This window comes from Triticum dicoccoides, chromosome 3A (genome assembly GCF_002162155.2).
Source record: "Triticum dicoccoides isolate Atlit2015 ecotype Zavitan chromosome 3A, WEW_v2.0, whole genome shotgun sequence".
NCBI classification, from domain to species: domain Eukaryota; kingdom Viridiplantae; phylum Streptophyta; class Magnoliopsida; order Poales; family Poaceae; genus Triticum; species Triticum dicoccoides.
In genome coordinates, this window is record NC_041384.1 from 263,310,087 (window position 1) to 263,336,490 (window position 26,404).

Sequence of the window (26,404 nt, forward strand, 5' to 3'; positions counted from 1 at the left end):
CACCTATCCCAGGCGGGTACCACTTCACCGCGCCGCCGCCCGAGACCCGCGAAGCCCACTCCGGGCCCCCGAGAGCCCGCGCCTCATCTCCTCACCGCACCGCCTCCTCCTTCGTCCGCCCCGCCGCCCGACGCCGCTTTGCCGGCCACCTCGCCAGAACCCGACCATCACTGCCCCGCCGCACCAAACATCGCCGCTCGGAGCCACTACCACGGCGAGCCTCTGTGTCTTCTCCTCCTCCAGCTGGATCTCCATGTTTCGCGACGAACTCCGGCCAACTCCGGTGCCAAGTACAACTCCGGCCGCCGTCGTCTACTGTTCCGGCGATCCTCGAAATCCCCTCTACTACAGTTCCGGCGGGATCTAGATCTAGATCCATCCCCTCGGTTGACTTTTGCCCCGAAACCCTAGTTTTATGCAATCTTTGACGCATCATAACTTCATCATCGTGGCTCCGATTCGCGCGTGTAGCATATCGAAATGTTCGTCTCGATGAGTACTCCATTTCATCTCATTGCCATGTCTACTTGCTGGGTGTATGCTTAGTTTGTCATGTCTTGCCTCGTAGTGAGTGCATCGAGCTCATAAACATGCCTACTTGTTATCTGTTTTGCCATGTTCCAGTTTTTCACTAAGTTTGAATCTGTTAACGATAATTGCTATGTTCACATGCATGCCATTGTATTTTCTGATCCCTTTTGGCTTATGCTCAGTAAGGGACTTTTGTAGTATGCTTTGAGTAGAATCATGCCATGCCTTGATTTGCCATGATATGTTCCTGTAGCATGTTGTTTTCATGGTCTAAACATTGCTTCCTGATGTTAAATTCCTGACATGCTGTTAATTTCTCTAAGTCTGAAACCTGTAATCTTTTGCACTTTTGCCATGCTTGTTTGAGCTTGCTATTGAGTGAATTAGCCGTAGCTCAGTGTTCATATTTTGTCAAGCATCTTGAGTGGATCCCTGCCATGTATTTTGTTGTTATGTTAGGGTGCTGTAGAATGTTGTTCTTGATGCATTTAGATGGTCTCGTGGTGTTAATCGTAGCCTAGTGCCATATTTGTTTCGCTTGTCATTTCCAATCCGTTCATCCGATTCTGGTGATCTTTATATCGATTTCGACCGAAATCAACTCCTCTTTCCAATGGCACTCTTGGATCTCCATGTTGAGGCCAGCTTCAATCATTCCTTTCCAAATCATGCATATGCATCGCATATCACATCCCGCATATCATGCCATGTCTTGCATCATGTTGTTTGTGCATTGCATGTGGTTGATTGTGCCTCCCTTTGCTTGTGTTCTTGTTTTGGGTAGAGCCGGGAGACGAATACGTGATCAAGGAGACCGTTGAGTACGTTTACGATGATCAAGTCAACTCAGAGAACTTTGCAGACAAGATGACCATACCCTCGAAATCACTTCTATCTTTGCTTGCTAGATGCTCGCTCTTTTGCTATGCCTATGCTACGATACCTACCACTTTCTTATCATGCCTCCCATATTTCCATGTCAAACCTCTAACCCCCACATGTCCTAACAAATAGTTGTTTGGCTATGTTACCGCTTTGCTCAGCCCCTCTTATAGCATTGCTAGTTGCAGGTGAAGATTGGAGTTTGTTCCTTGTTGGAACATGTTTATTGTTGGGATATCATTATATTATCTTGTTTATCTTAATGCACCTATATACTTGGTAAAGTGTGGAAGGATCGACCTTATGCCTAGTGTTTTCTTCCACTCTTGCCGCCCTAGTTTCCGTCATACCTGTGTTATGTTCCTTGATTTTGCGTTCCTTCCATGGTTGGGTTATAATGGGAACCCCTTGACAGTTCGCCTTGAATAAAACTCCTCCAGCAATGCCCAACATTGGTTTACCATTTTCCACTAGCCTCTTTTTCCCTTGGGTTTCCGGAGCCCAAGGGTGATCTTTATTAAACCCCCCAGGCCAGTGCTCCTCTGAGTGTTGGTCCAAACTAGAGCCCCTTGCAGCGCCACCTCGGGGAAACTCGAGGGCGGGTTTTATTTGTACGGATTGCTTATCCGGTGTGCCCTTAGAATGAGATATGTGCAGCTCCTATCGGGATTTGTCGGCACATTCGGGTGGTGTTGTTGGACTTGTTTACCATTGTCGAGATGTCTTGTAACCGGGATTCCGAGTCTGATCGGATTGTCTTGGGAGAAGGAATATCCTTTGTTGACCATGAGAGCTTGTGATGGGCTAAGTTGGGACATCCCTGCAGGGATTTGAACTTTCAAAAGCCGTGCCCGCGGTTATGGACAGATGGGAATTTGCTAATGTCCGGTTGTAGATAACCTTTAAACTAAACTTAATTAAAATGAATCAACAGAGTGTGTGGCCGTGATGGTCTCTTTTCGGCGCAGTCCAGGAAGAGAACATGGTGTTGGAGTTATGCTTGAACATAGGTTGTTCTAGGATCACTTCTTGATCATAGTTCATCGACCGTGCCTTTGCCTTCTCTTCTCGCTCTCATTTCCATATGTTAGGCACCATATATGCTAGCCGCTTGCTGCAGCTCCACATCATACCTTCTACCCTTCCTATAAGCTTAAATAGTCTTGATCGCGATGGTGTGAGATTGCTGAGTCCCCGTGACTCACAGATTAGTTCCAAAACCAGATGCAGGGACCGATGATACCACTCCAGGTGATTCAACTGAGCTCAAGTGGGAGTTCGATGAGGACTCAGGATGATACTACGTGTCCTTCCCAGATGATCAGTAGTGGTGCCTAGTTGGGGCGATCGAGGACTATGTTGCATTTGGGGTTTATCTTCATTTTGGCTCCGTAGTCGGACCTTGAGTGTACTTGATGAATGTAATGACTTATTTATGCTATTTGTGTGACGTGGCGAGTGAAAGCCAACTATGTACCTTTTCCCTTATTGTATTACATGGGTTGTTGTGAAGATTACCTCACTTGCGACATTGCTTTCAATGCGGTTATGCCTCTAAGTCGTGCTTCACCACGTGGGAGATATAGCCGCATCGAGGGCGTTACAAGAGGTTTGTAGGACAGTAGCAAATTTCCCTCAAGTGGATGACCGAAGGTTTATCAATCCGTAGGAGGCATAGGATGAAGATGGTCTCTCTCAAGCAACCCTGCAACCAAATAAAAAAGAATCTCTTGTGTCCCCAACACACTCAATACAATGTTAAATTGTATAAGTGCACTAGTTCGGCGAAGAGATGGTGATACAAGTGGTATATCGATAGTAGATAATGGTTTTTGTAATCTGAAAATATAAAACAGCAAGGTAACTAATGATAAAAGTGAGCACAAATGGTATTGCAATGCGTTGATACAAGGCCTAGCGTTCATAATTTCACTAGTGCAAGTTCTCTCAACAATAATAACATAATTGGATCACATAACTATCCCTCTACACGCAACAAAGAGTCACTCCAAAGTCACTAATAGCAGAGAACAAACGAAGAGATTATGGTAGGGTATGAAACCACCTCAAAGTTATCCTTTCTGATCGATCTATTCAAGAATCCGTAGTAAAAATAACATGAAGCTATTCTTTCCGTTCAATCTATGATAGAGTTCGTACTAGATTAACACCTTAAGACACAAATCAACCAAAACCCTAATGTCACCTAGATACTCCTATGTCACCTCAAGTATCGTGGGTATGATTATACGATATGCATCACACAATCTCAGGTTAATCTATTCAAACCAACACATAGTACTTCAAAGAGTGCCCCAAAGTTTCTACCGGAGAGTCAAGACGAAAATGTGTGCCAACCCCTATGCATAGGTTCATAGGCGGAACCCGCAAGTTGATCACCAAAACATACATCAAGTGGATCAATAGAACACCACATTGTCACCACGGTATCCCACGCAAGACATACATCAAGTGTTCTCAAATCCTTAAAGACTCAATCCGATAAGATAACTTCAAAGGGAAAACTCAATCCATTACAAGAGAGTAGAGGGGGAGAAACATCATAAGATCCAACTATAATAGCAAAGCTCGGGATACATCAAGATCGTATCACCTCAAGAACACGAGAGAGAGAAAGAGATCAAACACATATCTACTGGTACATACCCTCAGCCCCGAGGGAGAACTACTCCCTCCTCGTCATGGAGAACGCCGGGATGATGAAGATGGCCACCAGAGAGGGATTCCCCCTCCAGCAGGGTGCCAGAACGGGTCTAGATTGGTTTTTGGTGGCTACGGAGGCTTCTGGCGGCAGAACTCTCAATCTATTCTGCTCCCCGAAATTTTTAGGGTATATGGATACATATAGGAGGAAGAAGTACGTCGGTGGACCTCCGGGCTATCCACGAGGCAGGGGGCGTGCCCCCCACCCTCGTGGGCAGCCCGGGACTCTCCTGGTCCATCTTCGATACTCCGTCGGCTTCTTCTGGTCCAATAAGTTCCGTGAAGTTTCAGGTCAATTGGACTCCGTTTGATTTTCCTTTTCTGCGATACTCTAAAACAAGAAAAAAACAGAAACTGGCACTGGGCTCTAGGTTAATAGGTTAGTCCCAAAAATAATATAAAAGTGTATAGTAAAGCCCGTAAACATCCAAAACGGATAATATAATAGCATGGAACAATCAAAAATTATAGATACGTTGGAGACATATGAGCTGCCTGTAGATTTTGGGGTTAGTCCCACTTTTAACATTGCAGATTTGAAGCCTTATTTCTCAAGGAAGATGAGCTTCCGTCGAGGACGACTTCACTTCAAGAAGGAGAGGATGATGAGGACATCAATACAATTGTTACAACCATAGACCATACTGCTATACGTACTAGACCAATTACTAGAGCTCACGCATGCCAATTAAATTACCAGGTACTTTTGTTTCTTGGTAGTGATGCTAAGGTTCATGAGAATATGATGCTGCCTAAATTGGATACATGTGTCTTGCTTACAAATGAAGGGCCTAGGTTGGACAAGAAGGATCAACACTAAAGCAACATCAAGCATGGAGATGATGGACGAACTATAAAAGATGCCACTTCATAAATTTCGTCCAGAGGCTATTATAGGTGTTGCGTCACCTGTTTATTGGGCCCGGCCCATGTAATTTCGAAATACTGAAGTATAGGTTGTTTTTAGAGTCCATATGTATGGGGACAACAAACTTAGGGTTGGTTTCAGACCCCTCCTCCAAGGGGCCACGAAATTCCCCCCTCTTCCTCCATATATACAACCCTTAGGGCGTCGTTTATACTTTGGGTTTTGTTTACATAAAAAGTTTGCCTTAGCTGCAACTTCTTGTACTTCGTTTGTGTTCAGCGACCAGACCAAGACGTCACAGAACCCCACTTTCATTAATAAAGCTTTCCTCTCATATTCGCTATATCCGGTTTGCAATCTCAGTTTCATTCTTGTTATTCATTTGCTCGCAGGAAATAGACCCTCGTGGTCAGGTTGATCATGCTCCGACGTGGTCAATAACCCCTCGGAAGTTGGTTTAGTGATTGCTAAGGCGCGATGTCTCGCGGATCGTCAAGGTTGACTCCCATAGAATCGATATCTATCTCATTGAAACATCAGGACACCTTCGCCTCTATCAGAGTCCATCTTACTGCACGTTTGCAAAATCTAGGATATTTAGCTCACGCCATAATGCACAGAATCTTTTCTCATCGAGAGGCTTAGTGAAGATATCAGCGAGATTGTCTTCTGTATTGATGTGATTGACAACATATCCTCTCGAGCAACATGATCGCGAATGAAATTATGTCTGATGGCAATATGCTTGGTGTGAGAATGCTGCACTGGATTGTGTGCAATTTTGATTACACTCTCATTGTCGCAGAATAAGGGAATCTTCTTGACCTTGATGCCATAATCCTTCAGGGTTTGCTTCATCCATAATAACTAAATGTAGCATGCGCCAGCAACAATATATTCTGTAACATCCCAAATTTTCAATTTGGAATGTTATACACTAGATCATCATTGCATATCATATTTTATTGCTTTTGGCCTGATCCAAAAATTCTACGCAACTCAAGGACCCACGGAGAGAGTTGGGGATTTTGTTATTTTCATATTTGAGTTTTCTCAAATTTTGAAAATAAGATCATTTGATTTTATTTATTTTATCTTCAATTATTTCAATTATAAAAATAAGTGAGAGGGAATAAAATTACTTTCCCAAAATAAAGAAATAGTGAGGATTTAATAAAAAAATCAAGTAAGATTTTCATTTGGAGTTTTTCCGCTGTTTTATTTGAATTTAGGAAAAATGCGCGTTTTTCAAAATTGCGTTTAGGCCCCAAATAAATGTTCACCTTTTCCGGCTTGATTCTAGAAGTCGGGGCAAATTTATTTTGGGATTTTTGGAGTCCGTTTAGTATTTCTTTTATTTCCTTTTCTGCGTGTAATGTTTTACAAAAAACGCAAACCGACCTCGGGCCATATTCGGCGAGGACTCCCCTGGCCTGCCCCTTTATATAGCGCCCCAGCCCACCCCAGCCCACCCCAAACCCTAGCCCCGCCGCCGCCCGCTGCCCTCGCCGCCGCCACCCGTTCCGCCGCTGCCGGAGCCACCCGCCGGAGGTAGAATCCGTCGCCGTCGCGGTTTTCGAGGGAAAACCGTCGGTTTTTTTAGGAACCCAATTTAGTTTTTTAGATCGTTTTTTTAGGTTTATTTATTTAGCGGCTTTCGTCTGTACGTTCGTTTTAATGAACGGTTTTTGTCGTTTAGCTGCAGACAGGGAACGCTCGTTCGTTAGCCTATTCGTCCGTTTTTCTTTTTCTCGGATTTTCTGCGATTATTTTCAATCGCGATTTTTGATCCGATTTTCGTTTTAGTATAACTTTTCGCTCGTGTATCAGAATCAGGCGATTCAAGCGCTTAGAGTTTCGTCTCGAAACCCTTTTTCCATTTAACCAACTCAAACAAGTTTTTGCTTCTGTAAAATTTTACTTAGATCTAGATTAGTAAACGAAGCTTGTTTATTTCGCCGTTTGACTTTCGTTGCTTCGTTTGATTTGTTTCTTTTTGCAAACCGGAGTTCTTAAGTTGAACTTTCTGGTTAGTTCACTTATTTGAGTTTTACCTCTGCATTAGATGAGTGCTTATTGTATGCTTGTTTGTTTGCGATAGAGTAACCGCAGTGCGCCGCTTGCTACTTCGAATCTCTAGGTTTCACGGATCATCAGCAAGGCAAGTAACACTTTGATCATACCTCTTACTACCCAGTTTTGCTGCATTAGATCAATCCCCAAACATTGCATGATTAGGATCTAATTAAATTGTGGGTTTTGGGAAGTAGATGAGGTAGTACCTATTACCTGTTTCATTATCAAACCCTTGGGAGTTATTCTACGTTTGCTTATATTGACATGGTGTGCTAGTAGACGTGGATTGGGTGAGTGTATCCATGACAGATGTGAGATTGTTAATTAATGGTTTATTTAAGGTGGAAACTTTAACACACATCTGGGTGGATTGAGGCACCTGGGTATTCCAGCGATTGCCTATTTTTCTTTATGGACCGCCACCCAGGCTCAAAGGGATCATGAGATTATTCATACTAGAAACTTCCGTGTGCAGCCACAAGCTACTATGGTCTCTAGCATAGTTGATTAAGTTGTGCGAACTCTTACAGTGGTAGACTAGTAGATGTAGGGGAAAGTAGGTGTAACAGTCTACCCGATCGTAAGGTGCTAGCGCTTCTGAAAGACTATGTCTCGGTCATCCGTTTCTCAAACACCATGTAGTGCGAGAATCCCAACGGAGGAGATCGAGTCTTGTGGGGAAAAGTGCGCAAACCTCTGCAGAGTGTATAAACTAATCATGGTTAGCCGCATCCCCGGTTATGCACAGTCTTGAGTATCTAGTACTTGGATTATCATGTGATTCTCAACATGTTACTTTAATTAATTTTGTTGGATTTTAATGATGATGCTTAATTGGGATTGAGAGGGTGTCTACACTCTCAATGTTCAACAACCAGCATGATAGTTAAATAAAATTTATTCCTTTGCAGTAGGGAAAAATTATCTTTACGCAAAACTGTAACCATAGAGCTTTCCACCAGCCATATATGCATGTAGTATGGCCTATTTCTGTTCATTACTCTCTGTGTGTTACATTGGCAGCATATTCCATGTGTTGACCCGTTTTCGGGCTGCAATGTTCATGTTGCAGACTTTTCAGACGATGAGTAAGGTGCCATTAGGTCATGGTTCTATACTCAGTGATGCCGTTGGAGTTGATGGACTCACTTTATCTTCCAAGCCTTCCGTTGTTATCGTTATTAGATGGTATTAAGCCATATTATTTGGAATAAGTTCTCTTTTGATACACTCGATGTAATTAGTGTGTGATTGCTACTTTGTTATAAATCCTTCAAGTACTGTGCGTGTCAGCACTACTGATCCAGGGATGACACTGATGCATAGAGATCAGACTGTTTGAGGTATGGTCGCTAGGCCTCAGCCGTAGAGAGAGAAATGCAATTCTGCTTCCTTGACAACCAACATACCAAAGATCTACCAAGGAAATGGCATGTCCCTGAAGTAGATTTCCTGTCAACCCGGTCACCAGCCCAATCTGAGTCTAGATACCCAATGAGGTCAGATTGTGCTCCCTTAGGATACCATAAACCTAAGGTGGGGGTTGATACGTCTCCAACGTATCTACTTTTTCTCATGCTTTTCCTCTTGTTTTGGATGCTAATTTCCATGATTTGAATGAAACTAATCGCGGACTGACGCTATTTTTAGCAGAACTACCATGGTGTTGTTTTTGTGCAGAAATAAAAGTTCTCGGAATGGAACGAAACTTTTTGAGGAATTTTTATATCAATAATAAGAATTTGTGGAGCCAAGACCTACCGGAGAGGGGCCCCTTGGTGGGCACAACCCACCAGGGCGCACCCCCTCTCCTGATGCGCCTAGGTGGGTTGTAGCCACCTGGTGGCCCCGCTGACGCCCCCCTGATACTACAAAGTCACATATTTATAGAAAAAAATCAGGGAGAAAGAATTATCATGATCAACGAGAGGGAGCCGCCGCCAAGCCCTCTTCTTCCTCAGGAGGGCAGATCTGGAGTCCGTTTGGGGCTCCGGAGAGGGGGGTCTTCGTTCTTTGTCGTCACCAACCCTTCTCCATCGCCAATTCCATGATGCTCCCCATCGGGAGTGAGTAATTCCTTCGTAGGCTCGCTGGTCGGTGAGGAGTTGGATGAGATTCATCATGTAATCGAGTTAGTTTTATTAGGGCCTGATCCCTAGTATCCACTATGTTCTTAGATTGATGTTGCTATGACTTTGCTATGCTTAATGCTTGTCACTTTGGGCCTGGGTGCCATGACTTCAAATCTGAACCATTTATGTTATCATCATTATATCCATGTTCTAGATCTGATCTTGCAAGTTATAGTCACCTACTACGGTTATGATCCGGCAACCCCGAAGTGACAACAATTGGGCCCACTCCCAGTGATGACCGTAGTTTGAGGAGTTCATGTATTCACTATGTGTTAATGCTTTGTTCTGGTTCTCTATTAAAAGGAGGCCTCAATATCCCTTAGTTTCCATTATGGACCCCACTGCCACAGGAGGGTAGGACAGAAGATGCCATGCAAGTTCTTTTAATAAAGCACATATGACAATTTAGGGAATACATGCCTACATTATATCGATGAACTGGAGCTCGTGCCGTATCGCCCTATGTTATAACTGTCTCATGATGAATATCATCCAACAAGTCACCGATCCAATGCCTATGAATTTATCTTACATTGTTTCTACTAAGTTACTTCTGCTATCATCACTACTACACTTGCTAAAAAATTACTGCTATCAGTGTTACTGTTACTGTTGCTGCTATCACTACTATCAAAACTCTCAAACTACTTTGCTACTAATCACTTTGCTGCAGATAATTAATCTCTAGGTGTGATAATAAAGCGGTGATAATAAAAGTTCGCCACCGGTGATAATAAAGCGCAACATGACCGCGTATTACATACACTGGGCATCAAAGGTCACCACCAGTGCATATAAACGCGTCGACAAAACAATATACAAAACTGAGAGCACTTCAGAAGGCAATAGACCTGGCAAGGTCAGGCCCCGCAAGCAGCCGAACAAGCTAATGAGACCTCAGTTGTGTCAACGATAGATGCTTCATCCCTAGATGTATGGCACCATAGTGCGCAAGGCAGTCCCCTCACATCTTCATTACATCATTGACTTCAAGTCAGAGCTGAGTAGAAGCAAGCCTTTCCGCTTTAAGTTCAGACTGAAGAAGTTGAACTGATTGAGGCAGTGACTGCATAGAGGTTGTCTCACACCTGCTGGTGAGTAGCTTCAACCCTAAACCCTAAACCCTAGCTGTCTTCATCAAGACAGGACCTTGGGGTCATCTCCCTGTCCTCAAGATGGTTTGGCTCACTATCTTTTCTAAAGTTCTGCCTGGCACAAGAGATACAACTCTGAAAGAGAAACAAGGAGACGCGTAACAGGTTTCACAATTATATAAGCAAATAAATGGATCTGTTCTGCATAAGGAACATGTTTTTACAAGTACAATTTAAAACTGGTAGTTGTTGCAAACATCCAGTCAGATGTAAACAGCAATGGAGGAAATGATGCCTATCCAAATCTATACTAGAACAAAGTTTTAAGGCTTGAGAAGGATGAACTTACATTACATGTTAACACGGGATGGACAAAGCCCTTGTCCATGTTGATGGAAGGATAATTCAATAAATTCCCCAAAGAAAATTCTTGATAAGCATTGCCATTATTTTACATTTTGCAAAGAGTAAATATAGATCAAATAATATTGGAAGAGGATAATGAAGCTCAGGCGCAGACTAATGATACATAATCAAATAGCAATTACTTAAGTACAATGTTACAAGGCAAAAGGTACTGACAAGAGGAATACAGATATCAACGTGTCCAGTGGCACTGGCTTTATTCAACATTTTGGTAAGAGTAAATGTAGATATGATAATTTGGAGAAAGTGGAGGGAAGGGCAGATAAGATGTAGAGTAATGCTAGACAATCAACTATCTCACGATGCATGTACAGTAATACCACCAACGTCCGTTATTACTTGTCGCTCAAATGGATGTATATAGCACTATTAAGTTCTAAATACATACAATTAATCAACAATTAATTCGATACAGAGGGAGTACATGACAATAGGTACTTACATGAGCAATCCAAAACTTCATAACCATTGTGTTAATTCTACATTTATCTAAGAGTAAATATAGATCTTATAATTTCAAGCAAAGGGAGGATGAAGAAGAGAACATTTACAATGATGCCACATAATCAAACAACAATGAGTGTAAGTATGCTGACAAAGGGCAAGAGGTACTGATAAGAGCAATGCAGAGCCTAGTATTGTCATGAGATCCTATGATCGTTTGAGCAAGGAGATCTGAAATTAGTTTTCATACAAGAGAGAAGGTAAGGCACATGCAGAAATTTAGGAGTTCAAATTTTAAATTGATATCATAGACAATACCTGACGCTGACTCTCAGCAGTTCTAATAGGGGTTTGGCCACTGGAGTAGGGGTAATGTCTGGTACAGTTGGGCCTGTGTTTTTTGTGGTTGCTGATCTATCTGATTTAACAGGTATCACTACCTTTTTTAAATACCTAGTTTGTACTCCGTGAGGATCTGCACTTACCCTCTTCCTTTTGGACATCTATTATGAAAGAACAACATTTGACTGGAAAAACATAGTATGACGACACATGGAATAGGTACAGAAAATGGATAGGTATGGCATATACTCATATATGATGCTTAAACTAAGCAGATGGTGTAAAAAAGTAGAAGTAATGCAAGAGGTTAGATGCAAAATATGTGCGACCAATACAACCTTGCCAAGTTAGAGCATGTACCTTGATGGGTGAATAAGATAGGCCATCCTCCACCATGCCAAGTTTGTTAGCCAGTGGATTGTTCCGCAATATTCCTCTCATGCGCCCATTCTCATATTCATTTTGATAATGTTCAATACCTGACATGCATGAAAACATAAAAACAAGTGAGATTATCTTTGTAATGCAGAAGTGATTCTAATCCAATACTTCCTCCCTGAAAACCCCTTTGTGCTATCTCTGCAATTCTTCTAAGTGGTGCCATGCATGCTGTAATTTGGTGTGTGCATTAATATAATGTGGCCTACTACTCAAAATATGATAGCTCCAGAAGCGATGATACTTCGCCGATGACAGCTTCAACATATAGTAAAGAAGAACGAGTCGACCTGACCTGACAGATTCAAAATATACTCAGGGAGAATAACTCGACCTGACCAGTCGCCCGCAAGAGAATAGGATCATCTTAAAGAAGAGCAGAACAACAAGCAGATTGAAGATATTACAAGTCTTTCTATACAATGTCGGTTGGCCACCCATGATGAACTAGAGAGCACAGAGAAATACTATTCCTTCCAGTCTATCCATATGTGGCTCACATGCATTTCGAAACTAAAGTAGGAACATTTAGCTGACCAATTAAACATCTCTCAGTTTTACTAATATCAGCATAATTTCATTTTTGAATTTGTACAACTAAGCTTGTTTAGCTCGATGGGTGGAGCAGTGCTATTACGACACGAACCACGTAGGCTGATTGTGGTCATCATAAAATGGGGAAACCGTAAGCATGATGAGTATAGTGTTGACCGTGGTAGTGGGATGGCAGATCTGAAGCTGCAAACTGCGCAAAGGGTATTTAGCAACCAATGTTTGCTTTGAAATAACAACTAAGATTTGGTATGGACAAATAAGTACAGTCAACAAGTGACAAAGAAATGCAATTCTGCCGTCTCTCTATATGTCGCAACATGCATTTGGAAACTCAAGTCGTACCTTTAGCTAACCAATTAAATGTGTCTGTTAACTAATATCAGTATCATATCACAATCATATTTGAAGAACTAAGCTTTGGAATTTTGAGTGTTGTGTTGTTTAGCTTGAAGGGTGGAGTAATGCTAGTACGACAGAAAGCACCTACGCACATCATAGTAGAGTAGATAAAAGGAACTAGCTGTACCAGTGGGTAGCGCACATTCTTTTTGAAACAAATATAGGAACACTAGGTGACCAATTAAACGTTCTCTATTTTAGTAATATGAGAATCATATAAGATTCATATTTCAACACGTAAGCTTTGGAATTATGAGTGGCATGTTGTTTCGCTTGATGGGTTGAGGTCTTGAGGAGTAGTGCTAGCACGACACAAAGTAGTGAAGCACCTACGATGATGGTAGTGAATATAAAGGGGGAAAACCATAAGCTTTATGAGTATAGTGATCGTGACATGGCGGATCTAAAGGTGCAAACCAGACAAAGCTACTTCGCAACCAATGTTTGCATTCAACTAGCCACTATGATTTGGTATGGACAAGAAAAGTACAGTAAACAATTTAAGATCTATTTTTCGGGTGAGATCAATAACTTAAGCACATATGGACGAGTACCACCTCTCTTGCAATGACGTGTAGGCCCCTGCTGATACATTGAGGGTGTTGCGGGTGCGATGGCTGTCACCGGAAGGGAAGAAGACTTTAGATGGCAAACGGCCGGGTCGGGGGATAAATCCTGTTATCGTGGACAAGGCGGTCGTAGGAGCGGCAACGACAAGGTGGACGATGGCACCGATGAAGCGAGACGACGCGATGAAAGGATCTTGGTTCGGCGCCGTGGATGAGAGACGTCCATCTCTTGAAGTGGACGACGGGGTAGGGGTAGCTGCTCCGACAAGGTGGAGGATGGGGTGGCGGACGGAGGAGGCTGGCCGTAGTGGGGAGGTGGTCGTGGCACCGACGGTGTATGAATGGGGAAATGGAGGGGGAGGGGGGATCTCAAACTTTGGTATGCGCTTGTCTGAAATGTGGGAAAGTTATGAACTTATCCCCCATTTAAAATTTCGGACATCATGTCGGTTGGGGATAGGACGGTAATCTCGCATCTTCCAAATATTTGCCTGTAACGATTTCGGGTGAGGAGAGGGTGTTTTGCTGCCCACGGTTGGCGCCCATGGTGTATGAATGGGGCTGACAGGTAGGGCGGTTGTGTCACATCTGAAGGAAGTTACACATCTGCCCCTATTTAAATTATTAGCCTACATCGATTTCGGATGAGGAGATTTTGTTTTGCCGCCCACCGTGGATGAATGGGGAAATGGAGGAAGAGACACATGTCTTTCGGACGAGCTTGAATCAAATGTGTTTTGCCACCCACGTTTGGCGCCCACCATGTCTGAATGGGCTCAGAGGCCGTTGTGTCATGTCTGATTGAAGTTACTAGTCTACCCCTATCGACAGTACTGTAAATCCGGTCGATAAGGATGTCAAGTGTCAGGGGTAGACAATAATTTCCATCTCGTGAACACTTGCTTCGGGCAGCCCACAAATGATAGTGGGTGTTTAGCCGCTTCGTTCAAAACCTGGGAGAATTAGCATTCACGTTTGCCCTGGGCCCTAGCAACTAAATCCAAATCCAATTTTTATTCGATTACGAATATCCACAGATAATTCTATGTTTTCTTATTTATTTCTTCAAAACCACAACAAAGATTTATTCCACCTTTATATATGATTATGATTTAGAAATGTCATGATCTTCGAATTTAGTAGGTTGGATACACTTTGAGTCAAACAGCTATTTCATCCAATACAATATGCTCACACGAAAAACAGTTCACCTTATGTCAATCATACAAGTACTGAGGATTACCTTGCCAAAAAAATTCGGATCATTGCAACACATTACAATAATCTAATGACAATTTCAACTGCTATCTAAAGAAAAACTGGGATTACCCTGGGCTTCATATAGCAGAAGCAGCAGGACCTCCTCCATCTTCAAATGCAACATTCTTACTTCCTCTAATTCTTGCTTGCTCGCATAATGCATGCAGCTAATTGCATAATTTCCAGCTTCAAGTTCGAGATTACCTCTTTCATGGAAGCCACACCATCTCTTTCTGCCTCTAGTAGAGCCTCAAGAACTATAATATTTGTGCTCAGGCTGCTCTCCGGTGGTGTTGCCTCTGAAATGCTACCATCTAGTAACATGGATGGCGCACTGCTTCCACAAATAGATTCTGGGGTTGTACATTGTGTCCTAGTGTGAGCGGCATCCTGAAAGGTTTCCGCTGGACATAAGTAAGAGATAGTTATCGCATGATCCACGTAGTAAGCTTACATGTTAAACGACATATGAATTATTGCCGAGCATGGCAAGCTATATTTAAATGGTACGAAGCAGCATCAGCCGAAAAGAAATTAAAATGGTAAGATGAAACTAGGGATGTATGTGGCAAATAAATGACATCTGCCAGTCCCATCTAGTTAGTTTTTGCTAGCTCCCTGGTTCATTTTCCTCAAAAAACAAAAACTCTTTTGAACTATCATACCACTAGTGGACTTTAATCGGGATTAAATGGGACCTATTTGACATCCCTAGTTGAAAGGGAGTGTACCACCGCTATATTTAAGTTGCCAAGGCATCTAAGTAGTTGAAATAATCTGAGAAAGCACTTAACAATGTGGCCTCATATAAACTACGAAGATAGTCTTGTGATGAAGTTCAGAGGAAAAGTTAAGGACTCAAATGAACTAGGCATGCATTTCTTTATGATAGTACAGCAGCCACTGCTGACATATTGGCCAACTCAACTATAGCGTAACAAGTAACAAACAAGCATTCAAATCAAGCAATACAGCAAAGCAGACAACTGAACTATATGTTATTCTATAGGATTACAGGTTGAGGGCACAAGCCAAGAAAGCAGCCCACACGCATTACATTCACATGTACGAAAACACAATGGCTTACCATATGTTGTTGTGAAGCCTCACTGCTGTTGCAATGTTCTTTGAAGATATCATTAGCATTCTGTGGTTGCAAATCTACTTATTGTAGTTTATTCTGCACCCTCTATTTAGGTAAAATTAATTTTAATCACATGCACTGGTTCAAATTGATCATCAATGGTTCATCTAAACTAATGAAAGAAGGGTGTGTGCATACACGACAATATGTCTGCCTCCCTCTATTTTTATGCCTGTTCGAGGTGCCAGCCCAAAAGAACAAATATTTTGCTTGATGGGGTTGGCAGCTCCATAATTAATAGAAGTATCAAATTAGTCATGCAACTTGGGAAGATAAAGAACACACAAAAAAGTAATGAACAGAGGCTCGGAGCAGTGATGTAATAGCTAGCATTAGAAAATGTAGGGTAAAACAAACAAAAACCAGCGAAACCACATGCTAGTTTGCTGATGTGTAATTAAGCATAGAGAACATGAAGCAGTCTGATGGAACCAACAGGTGGCATCAGAACAACACCATTATCATAAATATAGCATGAAAGAAGTAAAATAGTAGGCAGTGATATCTAGGAAGTACAGTAATACTTAGGACAAAACTAAAGCATATTAACTATATGTGCACTGGTATGTAATTTAGCACATGTAACATGTTCACTGCCAGAAGTATGGCCCTAAAGGTACAAGCAGAATAACGCGGCTCATGAAAAACTAAGTGATGCCCTGAAGAAATTCAAAGGTGCGGTGCTTATGCTAAGAAAGTGAACGTAGGCACCGACCGTTGGATAATAGTACTTGATTCTCGGCGGCGTATGGGTATCGTTGGCATACTTGATAGCTAAGGATCGTCGATGGTTCTCGTGTTGCAGTTCAGTTTGGGCCGGCTCTCACCGCCGCTGAAGCGGCTCTGGCACTACTATGGCGGCGCTTGTTGACATACAAAAAAGCTCATCTATGGTAAGTGAACAGTTGCACGATAAAGAGAAAAACCGAAGGAGTACAAATCGAAATAACCTGATGAGGCTGCAGCATCGGTAAAGCAGGGCCGGTGGAGTTTAATATGGTGTCCATGGAGCGGGTCCGGTGCAGTGGACAAAGGCTTCAGCGGGCGCATTGTACAGTGCTTTCGGTGAGGCGGATCTGTTGCGACGGACGAGGGCTTGTATGAAGGGCCAGCGAAGGGACAGACGAGGGTGTCAGTGAAGGGCCTACACTGTGGTGGACGAGGGCGCCGGTTAAGCAGATCCGGTGTGGTGGACCATGTTGGCGGTCAAGGTGATCTGGAGCGGTGGACAAGCCAGTCGCTGAAGCGGCCCTGGTGAAGTGGAAAGTTGGCAGTTGGGGGTTCCAACGTGCGGAAGGTAGATTCGTCGGGGTGTGAGGTCCACCATTGTGGCGGAGGACTAGATTCGGCGGCTTGCCGTGGTTGGGGGTCGGGGAGGGGAAGGGGAGGTCCTCTGGGGAAGAATGTTGGGGGCAAAGAGGGGAAAACAATGGAGTTACCAAAGCAGCCCTTTTCCATTCATGTGGTAGGGGTAAAACAAGAATATCGCAAAGCTAAACTCTCGGGCGCGAGATATTTCGATGTGAGCGGGATGTTTGAAAGCTTTTGGCGCCTGAAATTATATTCTGCTCTTTGTACGGCCGACTATGATATCATGGACGAGAATTTGACGCAAAAAAATGCAAGTTTTGAAAATTAGTGTCCCCAACTCGAAAATTAGATTCTCCATTCAATTCAAATATGGATAGCTACTACAAGCAAATACCATCATACAATCCAATTCAAATGAAACTCCAGATGTGTTTATCCTAAATATGATGACAAAAGCAAAAATGTGTATGTGTATGAATAAAGTGGATGATTATAAAGTTTGAACATGCCCGTATGCGTATATCTCTAGGTTTGATATATGAATTTGAAATCACAAAATCTCGGCTTAAAAATGTACCTCCGTTTAAATGAATTACAAAAGCTAATGATGGAGTCGAATTCCAATCTTAGGTTTGTAATTCTGGTACATCAAGGTATATCACGCATGTTCAAAAGTATCGTTATCTCATAGTCCAAACTGTGAAACAAATTTATCTACCATGAGTGCACACACTATTGACCATGTATATCTCAATTACGCTAAAGTCCCTCAAATATAGACACCTCACTCTTTATCTGAAGCCACCCCCCTCGTCGCCCCCCACACACAGAGAAGTCATTCTCTCCCCCCAAATACCAACACACGAGCACATTAACACCCCTCTCTCTTCTAAAGTCTGAACCCCAATATAGGTCTCTATCACTTTGTCTCTTGGGCATGCACACATCTCTTCCCCCACTCTCTAGCTAGGTCTCCCGGCATCTCTCTTTCCCAAGCACACGCACTATGTAGAGTGTATCTTTCCCATGCACACAAAACATCGCCCCCAAACGTCTATCTCCCTAGTTATGTGGTTCCCGCACACTCACCTCACAAACCACCCCCACTGCAAACAAGTACACTTTGTATCCTTGTGCACCACTCTCCTCTTTCTATCTCTCCCACATGCGGACCTGCCCTAGCTCCTCCATGTATACATATATGTCGTGACTCTTTCCACAACTCCCTAATGTACCATCGTTCTTGATCTCGCACATTGTTTTCTACACCATCTATTCTAGATCTCTCATGAAGTCCCTATCACACACACAATGACTCGCTTCCCTTGCGTCTCCGTACATAGTCCCCCTCTCTCGCCCCTCTCTTCCTCTCTCTCTCTCTCTATTGCTAGCTCTCTCTCTCTCTCGCTCGCACACCCCTCTCCCACATACACTCGATGTCTCTTCCAAATAGTCTTCTCCCCCCACCCGCACCCATGCTATGCCGCTACTACACATGTCACACCATTCACCCTTCCCTTATACTAGGTTTACATCATTAGTGGTCTCTCTACTCCACATACACACACTCCCTCTCACACACAAACGCGCGCACAAACACACACAGACACGCACAAACGCCCATTAATCTGGATCCTCATGTCCACATGTGTATCTCACACACTCACTCTCTAATTATGTATATGTGTCTCCACGTTACACAACACAAAGCCCCATGTACATGTCTCTCTCTATCCTCCACACACATAGACACAAAGAATCTGTTATCATTGCCTCGGTCTCTAGACATATCACACATGCACACTATCTCTCTCTCTCTCGCAAACACGCTCAACAAGGGTTTCCCCGTGAATAACTTATCGTCTATTCATCAACAGTCGGGGCAGTATGGCGAACACGAGACGTGAAAAAGAATAAATCTACATGTGCTTAGACCACCTAGTATGACTACTAGGACTAGAGTAAGCCAAAAAGCGCGCCGCCATCACCCCCTCCTTATCGGCGACGGGAAAACCTTTGTTTTACAGAGTCGAGAAGTCATTGTGCTAAGGCCTCACATGCCGAGGCGTTGAATAGAATGTAGATGCTAGTTTGCAGAAACAAGTATCGATAATACATTTGCATATCCATACTTATATTTCTTGTCTTATAAAAAACTGAGTTGGTGATGATGGTACACATGCCATCTTGCAATATGGACCGTCCGATCTATATCTGATGGATTGAAATTAAACTAATAGATACCCGCACCCCTCTCCAGATTTGCAGACAAGGCCTTCCCTCATTCATCCTTATCTCCAACAACCTCATTGTTGAGCAATTAAGAAAGGAAGCCTCTAGAACAAACTGGACTGGTGGCCGCTACCGGCATCGTCAATCCCCATGCCTCTGCTCAGTTAGACCACCAATCACCACCACGCCTCACTCCTCTTCACCTTATCTCCTATTTCTCGAGATACCATTAGTTTTTACACATGGGATTACTCCCGCATGGGTCAATAACAACAAGTGTTTTATAAAAAAATGCATCTTGATGTTCCGTGCAATGCACGAATCTTGCTAGTACTCCTATAGAAGACTAAGTTGGTGATGATGGTGTGTCTGCCATCCATCGTTTGTGACCATTAGATCTACATCTAACTACTGTGAGGTAAGTTGTTGCCTTTTCTCACCAACATCCCACTTGTCTACCAATTTGCAGAAAACCCATAATTAGTATATTAAAACCAACCACATCCCTCCCTGACCTCACCAAAATAGCTCAAGGAATATATTCTAATTGAAACATAACATATCTCTAGTGATATATGTATATCAGAATTAGAGTGTTTCGCATCAAGTTTGTGAATAAGTATTATTCTAATTATGATTCGTTGCAATGCACCTGAGCATTGCTAGTATTTCCAACCATGAAATTTTTTCCTAGTATTCCATAGTTTCAAGTTTTCTATCAAGATATTAGTCACTCATGGTTGATATTTACTTTCAATTATGTACACATATGCACTATGTAACTAGCCTTGATTATTGGGTTCCAAAGCTTAACTTTCACTCCTACTTACAATATGTAGAGTATTTAACAAAAACTACCACTTTCAACCAGCCCTAGGGAGAATATATTGTACAAAAAATAGCAAAAACATACCCAAAATTTCTTAATCCATGCCAAAAACTACTACCTAGTACTCCCTCCGTCCCACAATGTAAGACGTTTTTGCAAGCTAGTTTAGCTTGCAAAAACATCTAATATTATGGGACAGAGGGGGTACTGATTATGTTAGTTTATACCCATTTATGACAGGGTTGGCCCACACATCCGTGCTGACGAGGCAGCTTAAACCAACACATTTCGTTTGACCGTTGACACGAGGGACCCACATCTAACCTTATATCCTATTATTCCCCCGCAAATTATTATTTTCCTAAACATTACTTCAAAAAGTACTAATGCGTGTCCATCGGTGGCGCCGGTGATGAGCGAATTGGTCGCCGCTCCGCCGGACGGGCCGGACGCTGCGCTGGTCTCCACACGGGTTGGCGGGCTGGCCCGAGCGTGACTCATGAGCGAGCAAGCCACCACGCTGGCCTTCGCTAGAGCCTGATGGCTGTCCTTAGCGCGGCGCCGTGAGCAAGCCGCCGTGTCGCCTTGCCAATCTAGCTAGCAAACCTTGAAGACAAGAAGCTGGACAGAGCTATCTTGGCTAGCTAGCGGCCGTGAGCGCCGGACGGAGCTGGCATCCAGGCTACCGCAAGATGGGCTCTGCACCGCCGGCGGTTTTGACCTCGCCTTCTGCCGGCGGTGGTAGCTGCGTCTCATGGCCGAGGATGACTAGGTGGACGGGCTGGAGGTAGGAGGTCACTCGGGGATTTTTGTGCAGACTGACATGTAGGTGCCACAAGTCATAACGCCCAGTCGAATAGAAGGCGTTGACTTAATGGGCGACATGGGCCCTGTTTGGATACTCTAAGTCAGAGGTTAGAGTTAGATTCTAACCCTGAACTAACTCTAACCAACGTGTTGTTTGGATGGCAGGGTTAGATTGACAACAAATGTATTCAAACAGGGCCATGGGTTGAAACGTGCCTATGACGACACTTTCTAGAGTAGTCGTTTCTTGGTAGGGCTGGTTGGTAAGAGCCTGTACAATGGTTGATAAGGTAGTCTTATCTTAAGTCTACCACGTATGCAAGTGGTAGTAGTTTCTTGTTATTATTAGTGGTTTCTTGCATCATTAGGGGTTTCTTGTAAGGAACAGTGTACTACTAGCGACAAAAGGCGATTCTAGGTTGCATTGTACTCCAACGAGTACTACTAGTGCTTGCGGGAGTGTATACCTCGTTCTATGGGTTCGATCCCAGCCGAACGCACGGGGGCCTTTTTTTAAATAGTAACTTCATTGCGAGCCAATATTTTACACAGGTAGTTTGAGTTTTGAAGTCAAACGGACGTGCGGCACCACAATCTGGGTGCACTGGATAGCCTAGTGTAACGCCCCGAGACCATTGCGCCAGGTGCCCTCCAGTTATTCGCTATTGTTGCCTTGTCATTTTCTTGTGTGTTGCATTTCTTGTCATGTCATCATGTGCATTGCATCATCATGTTTTCGAAACTTGCATCCGTCCGGGTCTCCACGTTCCTTCCGTTGTCCGTTCTGAGCCTAGACACACTCGCAAGCGCCCGCGGCATGTCCGAAATATTATTTTTATAAGTGGCCGGATAATGTTCTCGAAATGGGATGAAATTTGGCGTGTGGTCTTATTATAGTGTAGATAGACCGCCTGTCAAGTTTCATCGCATTCGGAGTTCGTCTAATAGTCCAACCATTAAACTATAGCGGCATTATAGCCGGGCACACGTCGGACGTTTTCGGTCTCCGGAAACAGTCGCCGGGCCTCCCTCTCTTCTCTTCTCTCAGATTGAGACCGTCTACAAAGCTCACTACCTACCGCCAGGCCTAACCTAGGCTCTCTCGTCAGTCTGCGGACCTCCTCGTGCGCGCGTCCGAAAGCTGTCCCGGACCCGATCCGGGCAGTCGTCACTGTTGTGTCCGGATCATCCCCAAACATCTACAAAACATCACCGTTTTTCTTTTTGGTCTCCCTATCCTATTTATCTCGACCGTCCAATTCCGATCAGAGGGACCGAGGTAGCCCCTAACCTAACCTGTGATGTATATATATTTCCACCCTTAGTCTTTTGGACAAACCCTAAAATCTAGGTCTTTTATCCACCCTCAGCCGCCGCCACACTCCACCGAATCCACATCGGGATCCCCTCCCGATCCAAAATCTTTCCTTGATTTTTTCCAATCGGGCCAACCACCCGTCGCCCCCAATTCCATCGATCCATCCCCTCCAACCAGAGATCCCCATGGATCTCCTCGACGTCGGCTACATCGAGCAGCAGCAGCTAGCAGCGCCACCGAGCCTCTGCCACGAACAGCCCCCGACGCCGGCAAGTTGTAGCAGCAGGTCGCGCAACCCTGCCTCCCCGAGCACCCTGACCCCGTCGCCGTCCCAACCGCTACTGACGAGCAGCAGCAACCAGCAGGCCATCCTCGCCATCCCTGCTCTTTCTCGCTGCCCTCTTCTTCTCCTTCCTCCCGAGGCTCTCTCTCTCTAAGCTCTACATGTGTCCTCTTCTTCGCAGGAAACCGAGTCCCACAGCGACACCATGAGTCGTCGGCCACCAGAAGTCCATGTCGCCGCGGTAGTTCGTCTACGTGTCCACCTGTAACACCCTCGATGCGACTATATCTCCCACGTGTCGAGGCACGACTTAGAGGCATAATCGCATTGAAGGCATATGTCGCAAGTCAGGCAATCTTCACAACATCCCATGTAATATAGATAATAAAAGGGGAGATAACATAGTTGGCTTACACTCGCCACATCAATCAAGTACATAAATAACATTACATCATCCAAACACTCATGGCCTGACTACGGCGCCAAAATAAAAGATAACCCAACAAGCGACATGGTCCCGATCACCCCCCAACAGGGCACCACTACTGATCATCAGGAAAAGAAACATAGTATCGTTGAGAGTCCTCGTCGAACTCCCACTTGAGCTCAAGCGCATCACCTGGAGCGGAATCATCAGGCCCTGCATCTGGTTTAATAGTAATCTGTGAGCCACAGGGACTCAGCAATCTCGCACCCTCGCGATCAGGACTATTTAATCTTATAAGTAAAGTAAGGTAAATATGTGGAGCTGCAGCAAGCGACTAGCATATGTGGTGGCTAACCTGTTCGCAAAAGAGAGCAAGAAGAGAAGGCAAAGCGCGAACGCATAACTAAAGAGGGCAAACCTGCGGCAAGCATTACTCCAACACCGTGTCCACTTCCCGGACTCCTCCGAAAAGAGGCCATCACGGTAACTCACACAGTTGATTCATTTTAATTAAGTTAAGGTGCAAGTTATCTACAACCGAACATTAACAAATTCCCATCTGCCCATAACCGCGGGCACGGCTTTCGAAAGTTCAAATCCCTGCAGGGGAGTCCCAACTTAGCCCATGACAAGCTCTCACGGTCAACAAAGGAATAGACCTCCTCCCGAGACGTTCCGATCAGACTCGGTACCTCGGTTCTTCAAGACACTTCGACGGGTTAAAACAAGACCAGCAACACCACCCGAATGTGCTGACAAATCCCGATAGGAGCTACACATATCTCGTTCTCAGGGCACGCTCAGATGAGCCAGACGTCGGGTAGGCCAGCCCAGAGTTGCCCCTGGTAGCCCCGAACATCGCTCGGTTGGACCAACACTTAGAGGAGCACTGGCCCGGGGGGTCTAAATAAGATGACCCTCGGGCTCCCGAAACCCAAGGGAAAAAGAGGCTAGGTGGCAAATGGTAAAACCAAGGTTGGGCATTGCTGGAAAAGCTTTAATCAAGGCGAACTATCAAGGGGTTCCCATTATAACCCAACCGCGTAAGGAACGCAAAATCCAGGAACATAACACCGATATGACGGAAACTAGGGCGGCAAGAGTGGAACAAAACACTAGGCGAGAGGCCGAGCCTTCCACCCTTTACCAAGTATATAGATGCATTAAGATAACATGGCAATATAATGATATCCCAACAAGTAAATAAATGTTCCAACAAGGAACGGTCTCCAATCTTCACCTGCAACTAGCAACACTATAAGAGGGGCTGAGCAAAGCAGTAACATAGCCAATCAATGGTTTGCTAGGACAAGGTGGGTTAGAGGTTTGACATGGCAATTTGGGAGGCTTGAAAGTAAGTGGTAGGCATCGTAGCATTGGCATAGCAAAAGAGCGAGCAATCTAGCATAGCAAAGATAGTAGTGATTTCGAGGGTATGATCATCTTGCCTGCAAAGTTGTCAGAGTTGACTGGATCCTCGAAACCAAACTCAACGGGCTCCTCGTTAGCGAACTCGTATCCCGGCTCTACCCAAACAAGACAAACAAGCAAACAGAACACAATCAACCACGTGCAAAGCTCAAACAATATGATGCAACGATGGTATGTTATGCGGGATGCGATGCGGGATGCATATGCAAGATTTGACAAGGAATGCATGAACCTGGCCTCATCTTGGGAATCCAAGTGTGCCACTGGAAAAATGAGATGAAATCGCTTGAAAACGATATAAAGAATGCCGGAATCGGAGTTACGGTTTGGAAATGGCAAGCAATTCAAATATGGCCACGTTCTGCGATTTACAGCAAGTAGCCATCTAAATGCAATGAGATGAACATGCTACAGCACTCAAACATGGCATAAAAATACATGGCAGGGATGCATTCATGATGCTTAACAAAAGTCTAGCAGTGAGCTACGGCCAATTCATCCATTAACCGGTTCAAACAAGCATGGCAAAAATGCATATGGTAAACAGATCTCAGACTTAAGTGAAATTAACACTTGTCTGGAATTTCATATCAGATAGCACTCTTCGGAGCAACAAAACTATATGCTACAGGACCTGAACATGGCAAAGTAAAGAATGGCATGTAACTACTCAAAGATCTTAACAAAAGTCCCTTAGTGACCTTGAGCCAAAAGGGATCAGAAAATACAATTGCAAGCATGTGAACATGGCAAAAACATAATCAGTTCTCAGACTTAGTGAAAACTGGAACATGCTGAAAATAGATATCAAGTAGGCATGTTTACGAGCTCGATGCACTCACTACAGAGCAAGTCATGGAAACTTAAGCATACACCCATCAAGAATACACAAAATTCAAGCTAGACATGGGAAGAACAATACCATAGCATGTACGGATCAACTACAACATCATCGGCAAAATCGCTAACAAGTAGACAATCTGCCTAGATTCACGAAGTAGCAAAACTAGAGCTCGATTGACTCAAGCTAGGTTGCTCCATAATTGCAAACAAAGACATGTATGGATAGAGCACTACAAGATTAACAAAACATCCGTATTGACCATCCTCAAAAGAGGCACGGATCACTAGGAAACAACATGAATATATGGCAATATGAGATAAACAGATCAAGGACTTAGTGGAAATGCTAAGTCCCTGAAATCAGCATTACCAAGTGCCTCACTTTGCAAGCTTGTGCTAGACACCACACACATCACAAAAATACATGGGTTGCACCTATGGAAAGAAGGCAAAACCCTTAACCAAACATATGTAGAGCTCATGGGCATATCATGCACACAATAATCATGGCAAAAATGACAAATATCTAAATGGAGCAGCAGATCTGATAATTATCTCAAGTAGCCCTCTTCTAACAGCATTTCGGGCATCAAGATGAACTCAAATTAAAATGATGCAATGGAATAAAATGATGTACTCTCTGAGAAGAACATTTTGATATGCTATATGCCCAAAATGGAGTTACGGATGCAAAGTTACGATGCGATGAAAAAAGGCATATGAACTAGGGTTTCCGGGCAAAAGTCAACCCAAACGGGATCTCAGATCCAGATCCGGGGCACGGGCGCGATTTACGAGGTTCACCTGCCAGAGTTGCCGAAGCTTGCTGGAGACGTCGCCGGAGTTGGAGAGGAGACCGGAGCCGGGGCCGGCGAGCTCTGGGCGGCGCGTTGCCGTGGTGCGGCGGGGTCGGCGGCGGCCGGCGCGGTGGCGCGCAGCACCGGATGTGGCGACGAGGGGAAGCGGCGGCGGGCTCGGGCGCATTGGGCGGTGGTCGGCGATGGCGACGGTGACCGGCGAAGGAGAGGCGGGCGGC